Raw genomic sequence first — 18,691 nt, 5'->3', positions numbered from 1 at the left:
GTCTGAATCCACACAGTATTCCAGTCTGAATCCAAACTGTAATCCAGTCTGGATCCACACAGTATTCCAGTCTGGGTTCACACTGTAATCCAGTCTGGATCCACACAGTATTCCAGTCTGAATCCACACAGTATTCCAGTCTGGATCCACACAGTATTCCAGTCTGGGTTCACACTGTAATCCAGTCTGGATCCACACAGTAATCCAGTCTGAATCCACACAGTATTCCAGTCTGGATCCACACAGTATTCCAGTCTGGATTCACACTGTAATCCAGTCTGGATCCACACAGTAATCCAGTCTGAATCCACACAGTATTCCAGTCTGAATCCACACCGTAAACCAGTCTGAATCCACACAGTATTCCAGTCTGGGTTCACACTGTAATCCAGTCTGGATCCACACGGTAATCCAGTCTGAATCCACACAGTATTCCAGTCTGGATCCACACAGTATTCCAGTCTGGATTCACACTGTAATCCAGTCTGGATCCACACAGTAATCCAGTCTGAATCCACACAGTATTCCAGTCTGGGTTCACACTGTAATCCAGTCTGGATCCACACAGTAATCCAGTCTGAATCCACACAGTATTCCAGTCTGAATCCACACTGTAATCCAGTCTGAATCCACACAGTATTCCAGTCTGGGTTCACACAGTAATCCAGTCTGAATCCACACAGTATTCCAGTCTGGGTTCACACAGTAATCCAGTCTGAATCCACACAGTATTCCAGTCTGAATCCACACTGTAATCCAGTCTGAATCCACACAGTATTCCAGTCTGGGTTCACACAGTAATCCAGTCTGAATCCACACAGTATTCCAGTCTGAATCCGCACAGTATTTCAGTCTGGGTTCACACAGTATTCCAGTCTGGGTTCACACAGTATTGCAGTCTGAATCCACACTGTAATCCAGTCTGAATCCACACAGTATTCCAGTCTGGGTTCACACAGTAATCCAGTCTGAATCCACACAGTATTTCAGTCTGGGTTCACACAGTATTCCAGTCTGGATCCACACGGTAATCCAGTCTGAATCCACACAGTATTCCAGTCTGAATCCACACGGTAATCCAGTCTGAATCCACACAGAATTCCAGTCTGGGTTCACTCTGTAATCCAGTCTGGATCCACACGGTATTCCAGTCTGGGTTCACACAGTATTCCAGTCTGGATCCACACAGTATTCCAGTCTGGGTTCACACTGTAATCCAGTCTGGATCCACACAGTAATCCAGTCTGAATCCACACAGTATTCCAGTCTGAATCCACACAGTATTCCAGTCTGAATCCACACTATAATCCAGTCTGAATCCACACAGTATTCCAGTCTGGGTTCACACAGTATTCCAGTCTGGATCCACACAGTAATCCAGTCTGAATCCACACAGTATTCCAGTCTGAATCCACACGGTAATCCAGTCTGAATCCACACAGTATTCCAGTCTGAATCCACACAGTATTCCAGTCTGGGTTCACACAGTATTCCAGTCTGGATCCACACGGCAATCCAGTCTGAATCCACACAGTATTCCAGTCTGGGTTCACACAGTATTCCAGTCTGAATCCACACAGTATTCCAGTCTGAATCCACACAGTATTCCAGTCTGGATCCACACGGTAATCCAGTCTGAATCCACACAGTATTCCAGTCTGGGTTCACACTGTAATCCAGTCTGGATCCACACGGTATTCCAGTCTGGGTTCACACAGTATTCCAGTCTGAATCCACACAGTATTCCAGTCTGAATCCAGTCTGGATCACAACATAACCTGGTCTGAAACTTACAGGTGCATGAAAAAGTCCCCACCCCCCACACCCGACTCCAACTCCCACCACCCCCACTCCCACACTGAGACCCCATGAATGGCCACAGCTGCTGTGGTTCACAGTCTTGCAGTGCAATCCCACCTGCCTCTCCTTCTCCCCCACCCCTTCTCCTCTCCCCTATCCTATTCCTCCTCCACTCCCCTCACCCCTCCCTCACCTCCTCCTCCCCCTTCCCTGTCCTCTCCCTCCTCCTCTTCCTTTTCCTCCACCCCCCCTTCATCCACCCTCCCCCTCACAGTCACTGATGGTACACAAACAGCAGCCTCAGAACCTGGTTATGGAGGCTCCTATAGTTCAGTGAGCGAGAGATTCCAGTCGAAGACTATTATCTATTAGAGAACGTGGGGGCAATATCCCCATTTTTCTTAACGGTTCACCTCCCCTGCCCCCTATCCCTCCTCCCTGTGCTTGGGTACAGCTGTCCAGGGGACGTCCTCACTCTGGCTCCTCGTCCGAGTCACTCTCTTTGTGAGTGTTCACCTGCCTCTCATTCAGCGGGGGAGGGTCACTCAATAGTGATGAGCAACAGGAATTCTGGCCATAACCCCAGCCCCTGACCCAGAGCATAGGGAGGACGTTCCTCACTCTGCCTCCTGGCCCGGGTCACCAGGCCACTGGAAAAAGAATGAAAGTAAAGACTTACACTTGGATAGCACCTTTCATCACCTCAGGGTGATCCAAAACACTTTACAGCCAATTAAGTACTTTTGAAGTGCAGTCCTCAGGAAATGTGGCCGCCAATTTGTGCACAGCAAGATCCCACAAATAGCGAATCTGTTTTTGTGATGCTGACTGAGGGATAAATATTGGTTGGGACACTGGGGAAAACGCCCCCGGCTCCCCTTCGAAATAGTGCCATGAGACCTTTTACGACCACCTGAGAGAGCAGACAGGGCCTCCGTTTTAACATCCCTTACAAAACAGCACACCTCCAGCGGTGCATCACTCCCTCAGTGGGAGCATCAGCCTAGTCTTCTTGTGCTCAAGTCTCTGGAGTGGGACTCGAACCCACAACCTTCTGACTCGGAGGTGAGAGTATGGTGCTAAATTACATCGTTCCCTGTTGGCCAACTGGGTGGTTGATGTGTGCGGAAACCCATCTCTTTTTAAACTGTTTAACAGAAACCTTGCCAAGCTACTGGAAACCTGACTCAGGGAGATCTCTCACTTGCCCGCTATGCAGTGCTGACTCGCTCCCTTTAAATCCGGGGAGGTTAGGTGCAGCACGGCAGAGCCATGTCCTAAAGAAATTCCCACTGACCCTCCAGTTGTGCAGAGAGCCTCTCGACCAAGAGAGTCCACCGAACACAGCAAAGGTCATGGATCTTGGGAGCACCTCAGCTGACGAACTGTGCATCAGTTCCTTATTCAAACTGTTCTAGTGCAGCCTTGACACCTGACAATTTCTTTCCAAAAATATACTTTATTCATAAAATTTGTAAAAGTACATTACATTACAGTTCAAATTTGACATTACATAACGTGCAATACAGCTCAGTTTCTCTCAATACAGTATATGAGGAGCCTCTCTACACATACAATTACAGGTTATATTTACAATATACGTTTACATTACATATCAAACATTCTCTGATGCATCCAGCCCGAGGGGTTTTATACAGTTTCCAGCCACTCAGTATACTATAACGGGAGGACCTTACACTGTGGTCTTTCTCCATTGAGCCTTTGCTGCGGCTGCCCCAAGCTTTAGTGCGTCCCTCAGCACAAAGTCCTGGACCTTGGAATGTGCCAGTCTGCAACATTCAGTCATGGACAACTCTTTGCAGGTTTCGGGCAGACCAATAAGGGCCTTTCACCGAATAGATAGTCCTCCAGCAGCAGTTGATGTTTATCTCGGTGTGCATCCCTGGGAACAGCCCGTAGAGCGCAGAGTCCTGTGTTACAGAGCTGCTTGGGATGAACCTCAACAAAAACCACTGCATCTCTTTCCACACCTGCTTTGCAAAGACACATTCCAGAAGGAGGTGGACAACCGTCTCTTCCCCACCACAGCCACCTCGAGGGCAGCATGAGGAGGTGGTGAGCCTTTGGGCGTGCAGATGGAATCTAATGGGGAGGGCCCTTCTCACCACCTGATCATTTGGAAGATTGTTCAGGTACATCCTGTCCACTGAAAACAGGACAAATCTAATGTGCCCGATCAGACTCCTCCCAATCTGCCCTATAGCAATGGGAGGAGCCGTCAACAGCAACATCAAAGGATACTAACTCTCCAATAACTTCCCTCTGATACTCCATTCCTGCTGGTTGGATCATACTACCCATTGGCACAGAGCCACCTTCATTGACGCAGGTTAATATCCTCAAACTCCCTGCCTAACCACTCTGTAGTAGCACCTTCACCACACGGACTGTAGCGGTTTGGAAAGAAGGACCATTCCATGGGATGGACAATAAATGCTGGCCTTGCCAATGAAGCCAACATCACAAGAATGAATTGAACAAAACACCAGGTAGTGGATTTAACAACTGGATGATTGGGGTGACGGGAATCTGAGGGTCTCACGAACCCAATAGTTCCCGGGGACACCAGGTTGAAGACCAGGTGCGGACAATGTTGCATTTTTCAATGGAATCTATTTTTCTGGAAGGATTTTACAAAATTCCTTCTCAGAGGGTGAGATCATAGTGTGTGCTTTAGTTACACTGCAGGCCGGTGATCATTCCTGCACTTGCATCTAATTAGTTTTGTGCCTGAAATAATTAATGAGCTGAACTGAAGATATTCCCTCTGTGAAATGACAGATACCAAGGACACAATAGGTGGATTTTTCCAGCCTGGCTGGCCAGGAATGGGACAGGAGCGGAAATTCCGTCCCTCCAGAACTCCTCCCCCTTGTCGCCATGGCATGGTTACCATGGAGACAGGGACCAGCACCATCAGCAGCATCCCCCGCCCCTTCATTTAAAAGGGCCTTTATCCCTATGCCATTCACTCAGGAATTAGCCTTAATCCCAGGGGCAAAGCAGAGGGATTATCAAGAACGAAGACTTGCATTTCTTTAGCGCCTTTCATGACCCAGTAGGGGAGAGACCATGATCAGTGGGCTTTGATTCTCTAGCTGCTGCTTTTGTGGGTTTTTTTTGTTTTTTTTGGGAGGTTTCAGCACTGTATTTACGGCATTTTGCCCTTTGTGGTTGGAGATCTACTGTGGTTGTTATTTTCCTGTTGGTTGGGGTTTTAGTGCCTGTCCCGGGAAAGCTTCAAGCAAAAAATGGCTGCAACCAACACCAGAGCTTCAGGCCAGGGGGTGCGTAACACCGTTAGGTTGACGGTGAAAGATAGCGAAGGATGTGCACCCATGGACTGCGCCTTCTTCATTAAGAAAATCCTTACTGATTGCTGTGGATTCCAAGCTGTGGACATCTTCTGCCTGCAGGACTTCCCCAGCAGTGGATATTTCGACGTGACGTTCAAGAATGTGGCGGGATGCATAAAGTTCCTGAAGATGTTCAAGGAGAAGGGAAACCAGGTGATGCTGTTGATCCTCATGGTGGAGCCACTCTTCACACTGCCGTCATAGCGTAACCGGGTGGTGACAATTCACCTCTACAACCCCCATGTTCCTGTCGTGGATGTACTCTCCTTTCTCGCCAGGTACGTCGAGGTGGCCGGCAGCAGCACTGATGTCAAGGACCCATTTGGGATTTGGACCAGCAAGTGGCAGGTCAAGGTGACCTTGAAGGTCGATGCCAATGGAGCCATCATCCATCCTCCCTCCAGCTTCGCTATTGGGGGAAGTTGAGGCTTCTTGGTCTATGCGGGGCAGCCCAGAGTTTGTCGCACCTGTGGCAAATCTGGTCACGTGGCAGTCAACTGCAGCACAGTCGTCTGCAAGAACTGCAAGAAGGAAGGCCATCAGACCAAGGACTGTAAGCAGAGTAAGTGTTGCAACCTGTGTGGTGAAGCAGGTCACCTCTACAAAACCTGTCCCAAACGCTGCCTCGGTTATGCTCAGGCGGCAAGGTCCAAGGAAAGGCCGGAAGAAGGAACAGTAAATGCGCCTCGTGCTGCAAAGGAGACCAGCAACCCTCTCCGCAGCGAGAAAAATCCATCTGAGAAGGAGAGGAAAGGGGAGGCAGCTGCAAACGGTGATCCAACACCTACCCCGTGCCTGGAATCTCCTCCTCGACACACAGAATCCATGGAGGAGGAGGCAGCAGATGGACAATCGGATGATTGACAAGTGGTCAAAAGGAAAACCACAAAGTAGAAGCCCCAAAAAAATGAACAGGTCACCATCCAAACCAGTGTCAAGAGGAGGCTACCGTCTGAGACGGACTACAGCAGCTGCTCCTCATTGGACAAGGAAGGGCCGGAAAGACGGCACCTGCAAAAGAAGCAGCAGAACTCAAAGGAGCTGGAAGAGAAAGCCCCCCAACTCTGTGGTACTGGAAGCAGCGATGGGCCCAGCGTGACCCAACCCCAAAGCGCTGAGCCCAGCGAGATGCCCAGCGCATCCCAACTACGGGAGATCGAGAGCAGTGAAGTGCCCAGCGCACTCCAGCTCCAGGAAGCCGGGTGCAGAAACGTCCTCGAGGAGGAACAGAGGGGAAAGACACCACCAGAAGAGGACAGACCAAACCTTGCTGCCTACAAGACCTCCCCAAAGTCACCCCAGCGGACCACAGCCCCTCTGAGTGACCGGGCGGGGTTTCTGAGCCCAACGAATGGGAAACAGCTTGTGTACACTCGGGTATGCAGGAAAATGCCCCAGGACTGGGACTAGTAAGGACAACTGGTGTGGGAAGCAACACCCAACTTTAAAATGGGTATAAGGATTACTTCTATTAACATGCATAGCATGAAATCCACTACGCATTGTGTTTCAACCTTGGATTACCTCGCCAAGGTCAAAGCCGACCTACTGTTTCTGCAGGAGTGTGGAATACCACACCTCAGCACCTACAGGTAGTGGTCGCGATGGTGGTCCCACGGGCCATCGATCTGGTCGGGGGGTAATGATTGCCGTTCCTCCGGCCTGGGTATTCTGCTGCGGGGAGGTAACTTCACCATCTCCGAAGTTAAGGAGGTGGTGGGCGGCCGCCTCCTCGTAGCAGACGTGATGTACAACAACGCTCCGCTCCGGTTGATCAACGTGTACGCCCCGGTTCAACGCAGCGAGCAGCTGACCGTCTTCCAGCAGCTCCCACTGCTGCTGGTGATGTCCAGGCCGGTCATCCTAGGCAGTGACTTCAACTACATCATCGATACAGCTGGATGATCTGGCAGTGACGACAGCAAACTGGATGCTACGTCCAGATTCCTAATAGAAACAGTAAAAGATGCCAAACTGCACGACGTCTTCAGCAAACCTGCAGAAGGAGCACAGCGCAGATACACATGGTCAAGATCGGACGGGTCTGCCTGTTCCAGGATTGACCTCCTGTTTATGTCCCGTGCTGTCACGGTCAGATCCACCAACGTCAAGCCGGTGTTCTTCTCTGACCACTGCCTCTTACTGGCCGACTGTCACTTACAGGATGACCAGCGGGTTGGCAGAGGGACATGGAAGCTCAATGCTACACTGCTGACCCCAGAGAACGTTGAGAAACTCAAAAGGGATTACAAAGGTTGGAGAACAGTGAGCCCTCTTTGAGTCTCCAGTTCACTGGTGGGAAGCGATCAAGGAGAACATCAAGAGGTTCTTTATCTTCAAAGGTGTTCAGAGGGCGAGAGAGAGACAGAGGGAAATGTCCCGACTCCAGAAAAGTATGCAAAGTCTGCTCCAGCTGCAGACGATGGGGGTCGAGGTCAAGGAGGACCTCCAAGAGGTGAAGAGCCAGCAGACCTCGCTCTTTGCCAAGGAGGCCTCCAAGATCATCTTCCGGTCCAGAGTCCGCTCCATCGAGCAGGATGAGACGTGCTCATGTTACTTCTTCCAAAACGTACAGAGAGAGAGCTCTGTTATCAGCAGCCTGAAGGAAGAGGACGGCTCGGTAACGTCTTCGCAGTCAGACATACTAAGGATCAGCAAATCCTTTTATGCTGGGCTGTACAACGTGAAGCCCACGGACAGCACGGCTTCCCAGTCCTTCCTGTCATCTATCACAGAGGTCTTAGATGACAGCATGAGGGAGAGATTGGACAAGCTGCTAACACTGGACGAGCTGACAAACGCCGTCAAGTCCTTCGAGACGAGTAAAACTCCCGGAAGCGACAGCTTACCGGTTGAGTTTGTATCCGTCCCTGTGGAACTGGGTCAGCCCGGACCTGCTGGAAGTATACGAGAGTATGCTTCTGGTCGGCAGCATGTCAGAATCCATGAGGAAAGGCATCATCACCCTCATTTACAAGCAGAAGGGGGAGAGGGCAGAAATCAGAAATTGGCAGCCCATCTCACTGCTTAATGCTGACTACAAGATTCTGTCCAAAGTCATAGCCAGTCGAGTCAAGTCTGCTCTGGAGTTGGTGATTCACCCTGATCAGACCTGCACTGTACCCAGCAGGAAGATCTCTGATAGTCTCGCACTACTCAGGGATACGATCGCCTATGTACGGGACAGGAGGGTGGACACCTGCCTCATCAGCCTGGACCAGGAGAAGGCTTTTGACAGGATATCGCACACCTACATGATGGACGTGCTCTTCAAAATGGGGTTTGGGGAGGAAATCTGCAATTGGATCAAACTGTTCGACACAAACATCAGTAGCGCAGTCTCAATCAATGGGTGGGAATCGGAAAGTTTCCTGATCCAATCTGGAGTCAGACAGGGCTGTCCTCTCTCCCCGGTCTTATTTGTTTGCTGTATCGATCCTTTTGCTGAGTCTATTAGGAAGGATGCGAGCATAAGAGGGGTGACAATCCCAGGCAGTGGATGCACTCAGGTTAAAACCTCCCTGTACATGGATGACGTCGTCGTCTTCTGCTCAGATCCACTGTCCATTCGCAGACTGATGAGCATCTGCGACCAGTTCGAACTGGCCTCGGGAGCCAAAGTTAACCACGGCAAGAGCGAGGCCATGTTCTTTGGGAACTGGGCTGACCGATTCTTTGTCCCCTTCACCGTCGGGTCAGACTACCTGAAGGTGCTGGGGATATGGTTCAGAAGGGCTGGGGCGTGTGCCAAAATCTGGAAGGAGCGAGTAGCCAGGGTACACCATAAATTGAGCATGTGGGAGCAGCGATCTCTCTCCATTGTGGGTAAGAACCTGGTCATCAGGTGCAAGGTGCTCACGTTGTTGCTGTACGTGGCGCAGGTCTGGCCCATACCCCACTCCTGCACTGTGGTGGTCACCCGAGCCATTTTCCGCTTTATCTGGAGGTGCAAAATGGACCAGGTCCGGAGGGACACGATGTTCAAACCTCTGGATAAGGGGGGAAAAATGTACCCAACATCGCCCTCATCCTGATGACTACCTGCGTGTGCGGCTGCATCAAGCTGTGTGTAGACCTCCAGTACGTAAACTCCAAGTGTCACTACGTGCTGAGGTTCTATCTGTCCCCGGTGTTGCGAAGGATGGGCCTGGTCATATTGCCGCGGAACGCACCATCCAGTTGGACCGTGCCGTCTCACCTCTCCTTCGTGGAAAAGTTTCTGCGGAAAAACACCTTTGACCACCAATCCATCAGGCAGTGGTCTGCACGGAATGTCCTCAAGGCCCAACGGGAAAAGGAGATGGGGGATCTATTTTTTTAATGATGTTGGTTGGGAGATAAACATTGTCCAGGACACCGGGAAGAACGCCCCTATCTTTCTTCAAATAGCGCCTCCAGGCTCAACTATTCCAACACTTTCCTGGCCGGCCTCACATTTTCCACCTTCGATAAATTAAAGCTGATCTAAAATTCTGCTGCCTGTATCCTAACACCAAGTGCTGTTCACCCTCCCCCCCCCCGCCCCCCCCCCCCCGTGCTCGATGACCTACCTCAACTCCTGGTCCGCCTCATTTTTAAAGTCTCATGCTCATCACAGAAATACTGCTCAGGTGGATCGAAAAAAAATCCCAGGACATTATTCAAAGAAGAGCAGGGGGGGGTTTTCCCTGGTGTCCTGAGGCCAAAATTTATCCCTCACCCAACATCAGTAAAACAAATTATCTGGTCATTATCCCATTGCCGTTTGTGGGATCTTGCTGTGCCCAAATTGGCTGCCTTTGTTCCTACATTAGAACAATGACTACAATTCGAAAATACTTCATTGACTGTGAAGCACTTTGGGACGTCCTGTGGTGCTGAAAGGCGCTATAAAAATGCAAGTCTTTTATTCTGCATCTTGCATTGTTTCTAGTCAGGCACTCCCTGCTTGAACAATCCTCCGCTGCAAATAAAAGATAAGCTTTGTTGTTACCAGTCCCACCTCCCCCACAACCATCACCACTCACTGGTTACCAGCAACACAAGGTCAAATAACCGGTAGCCAACTACCTCCTGGTGTGCAGCCTGTTGGGGGGTGGGGGGAATACCCTGTAATATTGGGCCTGATTTTATTTAGAGATACAGCACTGAAACAGGCCCTTTGGCCCACTGAGTCTGTGCCAACCAACAACCACCCATTTATACTAATTCTACACTCATCCCATATTCCCTACCACACTACACTCGGGGCAATTTACAATGGTCAATTTACTTTTCAACCTGCAAGTCTTCGGCTGTGGGAGGAAACCGGAGCACCCGGTCGAAACCCACACGGTCACAGGGAGAACTTGCAAACTCCGCACAGGCAGTACCCAGAACTGAACCCGGGTCCCTGGAGCTGTGAGGCTGCGGTGCTAACCACTGCGCCGCCCGGTCAAAGCCCATATACTCACAGGAGTTAAAATGGGGCCCAATGTATTTGAGGAACCCCTATTTCTCCTTTCAAAGGCTCCGCACGTATCTATTCAGGCACAATTATTACGCGAGATTATCACTGGCAGCAACATTGCCATGGAGACGGCAGCACGTGCAGCAGTTATTGCCCTGTCTGTACCGGTAATCAAGATGACACATTGATGCCCTCAGGAACAGACTGTTTACGAAGGTGATTTCTACGCTTGGATAAAGAAAATGTAAATAGATGACAGCAGCTTGCCTTTTCACGTGATAATATATGTATACATTTCTTTTGCCAACTCTCTGGGTGGACAGGAAGAGAGCTGCTCCCGACCGACAGCTGAAAGCTCAGGTATTGGCTTCACCTGAGCTACTGCATGTGGTGTGAACTGAGAGGTAAATGAGACGTTGCAAACCACCTGTTAACCTCTACCTCCCGGATTGGTAGCAACACGCAGGAGTGGAATTTAACTCTGTGAATGCTGGATACTCCCCCGCACCCCCCAGTTGCCACACACAAAGGAACAGGAGGAGGCCATTCAGCCCCTCGAGTCAGTTCCGCCCTTCTGTTCGATCAGGGCTGGTCTGTATCTTAACTCCATCTATTTGCCTTGTTTCTGTAATACCCTGACCTTACAAAAATCTATCAGTAACATAAAAGCAAAATACTGCAGATGCAGGAAATCTGAAATAAAAACAGAAAATGCTGGAAATACTCAGGTCTGGCAGCAACTGTGCAGAGTGAAGCAGAGTTAACGTTTCAGGTCAGTGACCTTTCATCAGAACAAAATCTATCAAACTCAGTTTTGAAATTTTCTATTGATCCCCCAACCCCCAGCCTCAACAGCTTTGTTTTGGGGTGGTGGGGGAAGAGTTCCAGATTTCCACCACCCTTTGTGTGAAGAAGTGCTTCCTGACATCACCCCTGAATGGCCTGTTACTATTTTCAAGGTTCTGCGCCCACCCCCACCGCACCAGGAAATAGTTTCTCTCGGTCTACCCTCTCAACTCCTTTAATCATCACACAATCCCAAAGAGCTAGCGCTGGCTTCTACACCCGGAGCTCAGTGGGTCTGTATTCTGGACCGAGTAGAATAAAACCATACAGATCAGAAATGGTCCCCAGTTCAATTCCTGCCACTGGCTATGCCAGCTGATCTCAGCCAGTGTTGGCCTCAGTACCTCTGATATTCCCCCACCTGAAATTCATCCGTACTCACCACCAGTAACAGGGGTGAAAGCAGAGCCCATGACTGCTTCTGAAAGCAAAGTGGATAACTATCTAGAATCATCAAATCTTATAGAACAGAAGGAGGCCGTTTGGCCCATTGTGCCTGGGCTATCTCTTTGGAAGTGCTATCGAGTTAGTTTCCCTTTTCAGATCCTACACCAGACTGTTTTTTCCAAAAATATACTTTATTCATAAAAATTAAAAAAAACATTACAAAACAGTTCAAATTTGACATTTCAGAACTCTTTCAGTACAGATCATGAATTGCCTAACAACTCTTGCCATTCCATTTTATATGCAATGTACATTACCCAACATAAACATATTTGGTGCATACAGCGTGAGGGGTTTCCCATGGATCCAGCCCCTCAGTCCAGCTTGGTGGGGAGTCCTTACACAGTGGTCTTTCCCCATTGAGCCTTTGCTGTGGCTGCCCCAAGCTTTAGTGCGTCCTTCAGCACGTAGACCTGGACCTTGGAATGTGCCAGTCTGCAACATTCGGTTGTGGACAACTCCTTGCGCTGGAAGACCATCAAGTTTCGGGCAGACCAAATAGCGTCTTTTACCAAATTGATGATCCTCCAGCAGCAGTTGATGTTTGTCTCGGTGTGCGTCCCTGGGAACAGCCTGTAGAGCACAGACTCCTGTGTTACAGAGCTGCTTGGGATGAACCTCGACAAAAACCACTGCATCTCTTTCCACACCTGCTTGACAAAGACACATTCCAGAAGGAGGTGGGCAACCGTCTCTTCCCCACCACAGCCACCTCGAGGGCATTGTGCGGAGGGGGTGAGACTTCGAGCGTGCAGGGAGGATCTGATGGGGAAGGTCCTTCTCACCACCAGCCAAGCTACATCTTGGTGCTTGTTTGAAAGTTCTGGTGATGAGGCATTCCACCAAATGTGTTTGACAGTTTGCTCAGGGAATCATCCGACAGGATCCACCATCTCCTTTTCTCATAGGGCCTTGAGGACATTCCATGCAGACCACTGCCTGATGGATCGGTGGTCAAAGATGTTTTTCCGCAGAAACTTTCCCACGAAGGATAGGTGGTACAGCACAGTGCAACGGGATGGAGCGTTCTGTGGCAATGTGACCAGACCCATCCTTCGCAACACCGGGGACAGATAGAACCTCAGCACGTAGTGACACTTGATGTTTGCAGACTGGGAATCTATGCACAACTTGATGCAGCCGCACACGAAGGTGGTCATCAGGATGAGGGCGACGCTGGGTACATTTTTGTCTCCCTTTATCCAGAGGTTTGAACATCGTGTCCCTCCAGACCCAGTCCATTGAACAAACAGGAAAACAACAACTACAGTAGATCTCTAATCACAAAGGGTGAAATGCTGTAAATACGGCGCTGAAACCTCCCAAAAAAACACAAAAACAGCACCTGCAGCATCAAAGGCCACTGATCATGGTCTCTCTCCTGCCTTGTTGCAGTTCAATGCTGATCACTCAGGATTTTCAGCTTCCAAATCTTTAGTAAAAGGCAAAAGATTTATACAATCTGAAGAGAAACCAAAGTGAGTTGGGGCTGACAAAAGCCACTGATCGTGATCCGATTACCGTCCGGGAATCAGTGAGGAAAAATCCAAACAAGACAAACGGGCCCATTGGCCAGGTGCGCTCAATAGCACATTACATTATATATGTTCAACAGAGTAAAGGGGTGACCTATTCAAATGATCTGTGTTCATTTGCATTGGAAGGAAAGGTGCTGCGGAGCTTGGGGCTGTGGAAAAAAATCAGGACAAAACAAGGGAGGTGGAAGCAGGCAGTCCTGGTACTTTGTTATTAATTCCCAGGCTGTGGGCATCACTGGTAAGACCAGCAATTATTGCCCATCCCTGATGAACCACCTTCTTGAATGTAACGGAGTGGTTTGCTGGGCCATTTCAGAGGGCAGTTAAGAGTCGACCACATTGTTGTGGGTCTGGAAACATATGTAGGCCAGAGCAGAGTCAGGATTTCCTCCTTTGAAGGGCTTTAGTGAACCAGATGGGTTTTTACATAGTCACCGTTACTGAGACTCGCTTTTTATTTCAGATTTCTTTAATTAACTAAATTCAAATTCTCCAGCTGCTATGGAGGTATTCGAACTCATATCTCCAGATCATTAGTCTAAGCCTCTAGATTACTAGTCCAGTAACATAACCATTATGCTACCGCACTGGGAGGATTATAGCTACAGGTCACTGGCACATGGACAGCAGGAACCGAGAACAAACAGCACTCCGAGTTGGAGAGGGAAGTTAAGAGAGGAGTGCACTCGCACTTGCTCTCTGCAACGCTTACAGCTAGAGTCAAACTTACAGCACAGAAGGAGGCCATTCTGCCTGTCATGTCTGTGCCAGCTCTTTGAAAGAGCAGTTATGCGTAGACCCACCCCTCCCATAAGATTCTCATCCTTAAGTACCCATCCACAACTCCTCTCCAAAATTAATTATCAAATCAGATTCCAATACCTTTCCAGATCCCGACAACTTTTGGAGTTGAAAAATTTCTCCTGATCTCCCCTCTTGATATTTTTGGCAATGATTTTAACTCTCTGGCCTCTGGTTATTGATCAACTCGCCAGAGGGAACAGGTTGGATAAACATTCAGGATCCGAGTGGCATTTTCATGTGGCGTCCCTTTAGCCAGTGTCCAGCACAGAAACAGGCCATTCGGCCCAGCTGGTCCCTGCTGGTGTTCATCTCCACATGAGCCTCCTTCCACACTGTCAGAGTTAACCTAATTACCGAGCTCAGAGTGCAAACCCTGACTGTTTCCACACCCCCTTTAACTCAAAAGCCAATTATAGTCACTTCATTGCAAGGCCATCTGTGATCAGCTAATTCCGCAGAGGTTGGCTGAGGCCTTTCTGTCCCCGGTGGTTTCAGGACCTCCCATCCTTGCGGCCCCAGGATTTTAAAAGGGTTCACACAAAACGATCTAAGGAAAATAAACATTTTAGGTTTGGGTTAAGTCCAGGCAGGGGAATGGCCTTGGTGCTAAACAAGAATCCCATCGCCTCCTTGGACTCTTGAGCTTGCTGGGATAATGTAAATTAAACTGGTCCAGTAAGCTGCCCTTTCCCCCTCAGCACAGTGTCATTCAGGCTTATATCACTGGATTAGAAGGAACTGGGGGATCCTGTTAGATTGGCTCGACAAAGCAGAAAGAATCAGGCGCAGGCTGTCACCGTGGAGACAGCTTCGGCAACTTGCATCGTCGTCAGGGAAACAAACTGAGCGACAGACAGGTGAATGGAATCCAAGGCGGTGTCAACAAGCAGCCAACACTTGTAACCCAGCCTGAGAGGATCCCCAAAAGAGAAACAAAGAAGGATTTTACGGGAGGAATTCCCTCTTAATTTTACATGGACACTCTAATTGTGAATAGCTGGTTCCGTGTTTCCCTGGAAACAGTGAAAGATTTGTTTTTAGGGGGCGGGGGAGGGAGAATTAACACTTGAGATGAATGAAAAATACTACTCAGTGTCATTAAATTGCTGCAATGCAGGAAAACACAGCAGCGAATTTGTGCACAGCAAGATCCCACAAACAGCAATTAAATTTTTTTGGACACTAAGGGAATAAGGTGGGAAAGTGGAGTTGAGGTAGAAGATTAACCAGGATTGTACTGAACAGCAGAGCAGGCTTGAGGGGCTGCATGGCCTACTCCTATTTCTTATGTTCAATAAATCATAGAATTGTTATAGCACAGAAGGAGGCCATTCAGCCCATCGTGTCTGCACTGGTTCTCCAGATAAGTAATCACCTTGTGCCACTCCCCTGCATCCCTACACGTTCCTCTTATCATAAATGATATCTTTTTTGCGTGATCCTAATTAAGGGAGAATTATTGACCAGGAAGACGTGCACGGCCCCTTTTCATCAAATAGCGTCACGGGACCTTTCATACTCACCTGAAAACAGGCAGGCCCTCAGTTTAACATCTTATTCATAATGAAGCACCTCTGGCAATGCAGCACTCCCACAGTGCTGTACCGGGACTGTCAGTCTAGGTGTTGCAGTCAAACCTCTAGAAAGAGACTTGAACTCACAACTTTTTGGGCAACAGAGTAAAAGTCCTATCCACTGAGCCACAGCTGACATAGGTGCAGTAAGGAGCAGGTGCAGGGTTGAATTCGACTGGAGTGAAATGATGTTCTTAGCAGGAACTACGAACAAACGAGAGATGACCAAGAGGAGACAAGTTTCTATTCCTGTCACAGCACAGGGTATTAAACATATTAAACATTATTCTGCTTCATGAAACTGTACCTCAGCCTAATGTGACACTGAATACTGTCATTCATTTCCGTAAAGTGAAACCTGGATGTGATTATTGCTATCAAGTTTGCAGTGTCCATCTTGAGATGATTAAGGCACTCCTGTGTCCACCCACATCTCCATTGTGAGGCCATCTGTTCACTGACTGCCCAAGACACTGGGTGTCCACTGCTGTCTGGGTGGTGGGGGGGAGGGGGAAAGAGAGGTGGATCAGTCACTGTGATGCCTGGGATGAAGGGGGCTGAGCTATAACGAGAGATTGGATAAATTTGGGTTACAATCCCTGGACAGGAGAAGGTCAAAGATCTGATGGCAGTATTGTAAAATAAAGACCTGCCTGTATTTAGCACCTTTCACAACTTCCTAAAGTGCTTTACAGCCAATGAAGTGCTGTAAATGTGGTCACTGTTGTAATCTGGGGAACACAGCAGCCAATTTGTGCACAGCAAGCTCCCACAAACAGCAATGCGATAACGATGCTGCTTGGGGCATAAATGTTAAGATCTCCCCAGCTCTTCTTCTAAGTAAGATCACAGTTTTTTTACACAGAGGGTGGTGAGTGCCTGGAACTTGCTGCCGGGGGAGGTGGTGGAAGCAGATACGATAGCAACGTTTAAGAGACATTTTGACAAATATATGATTAGGAAGGGAATAGAGTGATATGGGCCCCGGAAGTGCAGGTGGTATTAGTTTAGGCAGGCATCAAGATCGGCGCAGGCTTGGAGGGCAGATTGGCCTGTTCCTGTGCTGTACTGTTCTTTGTTCACAGGATCTTTTACATCAACCTGAAAGAACAGGCCTCAGTTTTAATGTTGTGCCTGAAAAAGTAACACCTCCAACAGGGCAACACTCCCTCAGTACTGCACTGGAATCATCAGCCTAAATTATATTACCACAGGCCAGACTCAAACCCACAACCTGGCTGGGTCACAGGTGAGAGAGCTTTATCCATTGAGCCACAGCTAACATCTCAGGCCAAGGAAATGGGTAGGCCTGAGTGACAGGGGGTTACTGCCAGTCTGTCATCCTGACAGGAAGAGTGAGCTTTTGTCCCAACTCAAACCCATATAGCCAAACTGACAACAATAATAGAAGCTCGACACCCATGAGTAGAGAAAGAAAGACGTGCATTTATATAGTGCCTTTCTTGGCCTTGGGACGTCCAAAAGTGCTTTACAGCTAATTAAGTACTTTTTGAAGTGTAGACACTGTTGTAATGTTGGAAACACAGCAACCAATTTGCGCACAGCAAGCTCCCACAAACAGCAATGTGGCAATGAGCAGATCATCTGCTTTTTAGTGATGTAGGTTGAGATTGGCCAGCACACCCGGGAGATCTGCCCTGCTTTCCTCTGAACTAATGCCATGGGATCTTTTATATCCACCAAAAGGGGGCAAATAGGAATCTCAGTTTAATATCTTGTCCAAAGGACAGATGTAGATACTTGAGGGTTGTAGTAACCTGGCTGTAGGACATAACTGATCCTGCAGAGGATTCCACTGTCACTCGATGCCTTGGAGCTATTTCTGGCCCTTCAAATTGATTTATCCACAGACATTGAGAGTGTTTATTATCAAAACCCGAGGACAATATCCAGCTTCTATAAACTAATAGCCTGGCAAATTCAATAAGCGCTATCAGTTGACTCCTTCCCCTGCCCAGGTTCAGTTCTCTAAACGCAAATCCCCCATTGTAACAATGTTAGAAATTATTTTTTGCATTCTCTTTCCTGCCCGTGGTACAGGACCCTGGGTCCTCAGATATTTTGTCTCATCGATAGAATGCAGTATAATGCATCAAAACACAGCATTTACTTACAAGTACGTTTAGAGGCCTGTGCACAGCACTGGTCTCCATGTTACACAAAGGATAGAAAGACACTGGAGAAACTGCAAAAGAGTCACAAAGATGACACCAGAACTGAGCGGTTATAACCTATAGGGAAAGTCTTAACAGGCTGAGGCTCTTTTCTCTAGAAAAGAGAAAAACGAGAGGGGGCCTGATAGAGTTGTGATAGTGTTGACATAGAGAAGATATTTCCACTTGTGGGCAAGCCCAAAACTAGGGGCCATTAGTATGAGATAATCACTAATAAATCCAATTGGGAATTCAGAAGAAGTCCGGTGACCACAGGGAGCAGTTGAGGTGAATGGTATAGATACCTATAAGGGGAAGCTAGATAAACACATAAAGGAGAAAGGAATAGAAGGTTATGCTGATGATGTGGTGGGTGGCGGCTTCTCGGGAGCATCAACACCAGCATAGACCAGTTGGGCCAAATGGCCTGTTTATGTTCTGTGAATTCTAGGCATCTCTCCTAATGCCTTAATGGGCAACCACACTGGCCACTTTCTAACACTATAGAAGAGGCAGAATTACACGGTGTAGTAAGGACATTTCAGGGTTGATGTAAGCATGCTCACGGTTTGCGACACGAGGTACTGCAGTCTACTTAGCAAAGGTGCAGCGATTTGAGCTCTTTGCAGTGGCTCAGAATGGTCAGCTGATAGCTGGGCAGGAAGCGGTTAACCAGAGTTCAACAAGAGAATCTTGTGATGCA

The sequence above is a fragment of the Heterodontus francisci genome, chromosome 30, assembly GCF_036365525.1.
Source record: "Heterodontus francisci isolate sHetFra1 chromosome 30, sHetFra1.hap1, whole genome shotgun sequence".
In the NCBI taxonomy this organism is placed as follows: Eukaryota; Metazoa; Chordata; class Chondrichthyes; order Heterodontiformes; family Heterodontidae; genus Heterodontus; species Heterodontus francisci.
This window is presented reverse-complemented; position numbering follows the sequence as displayed.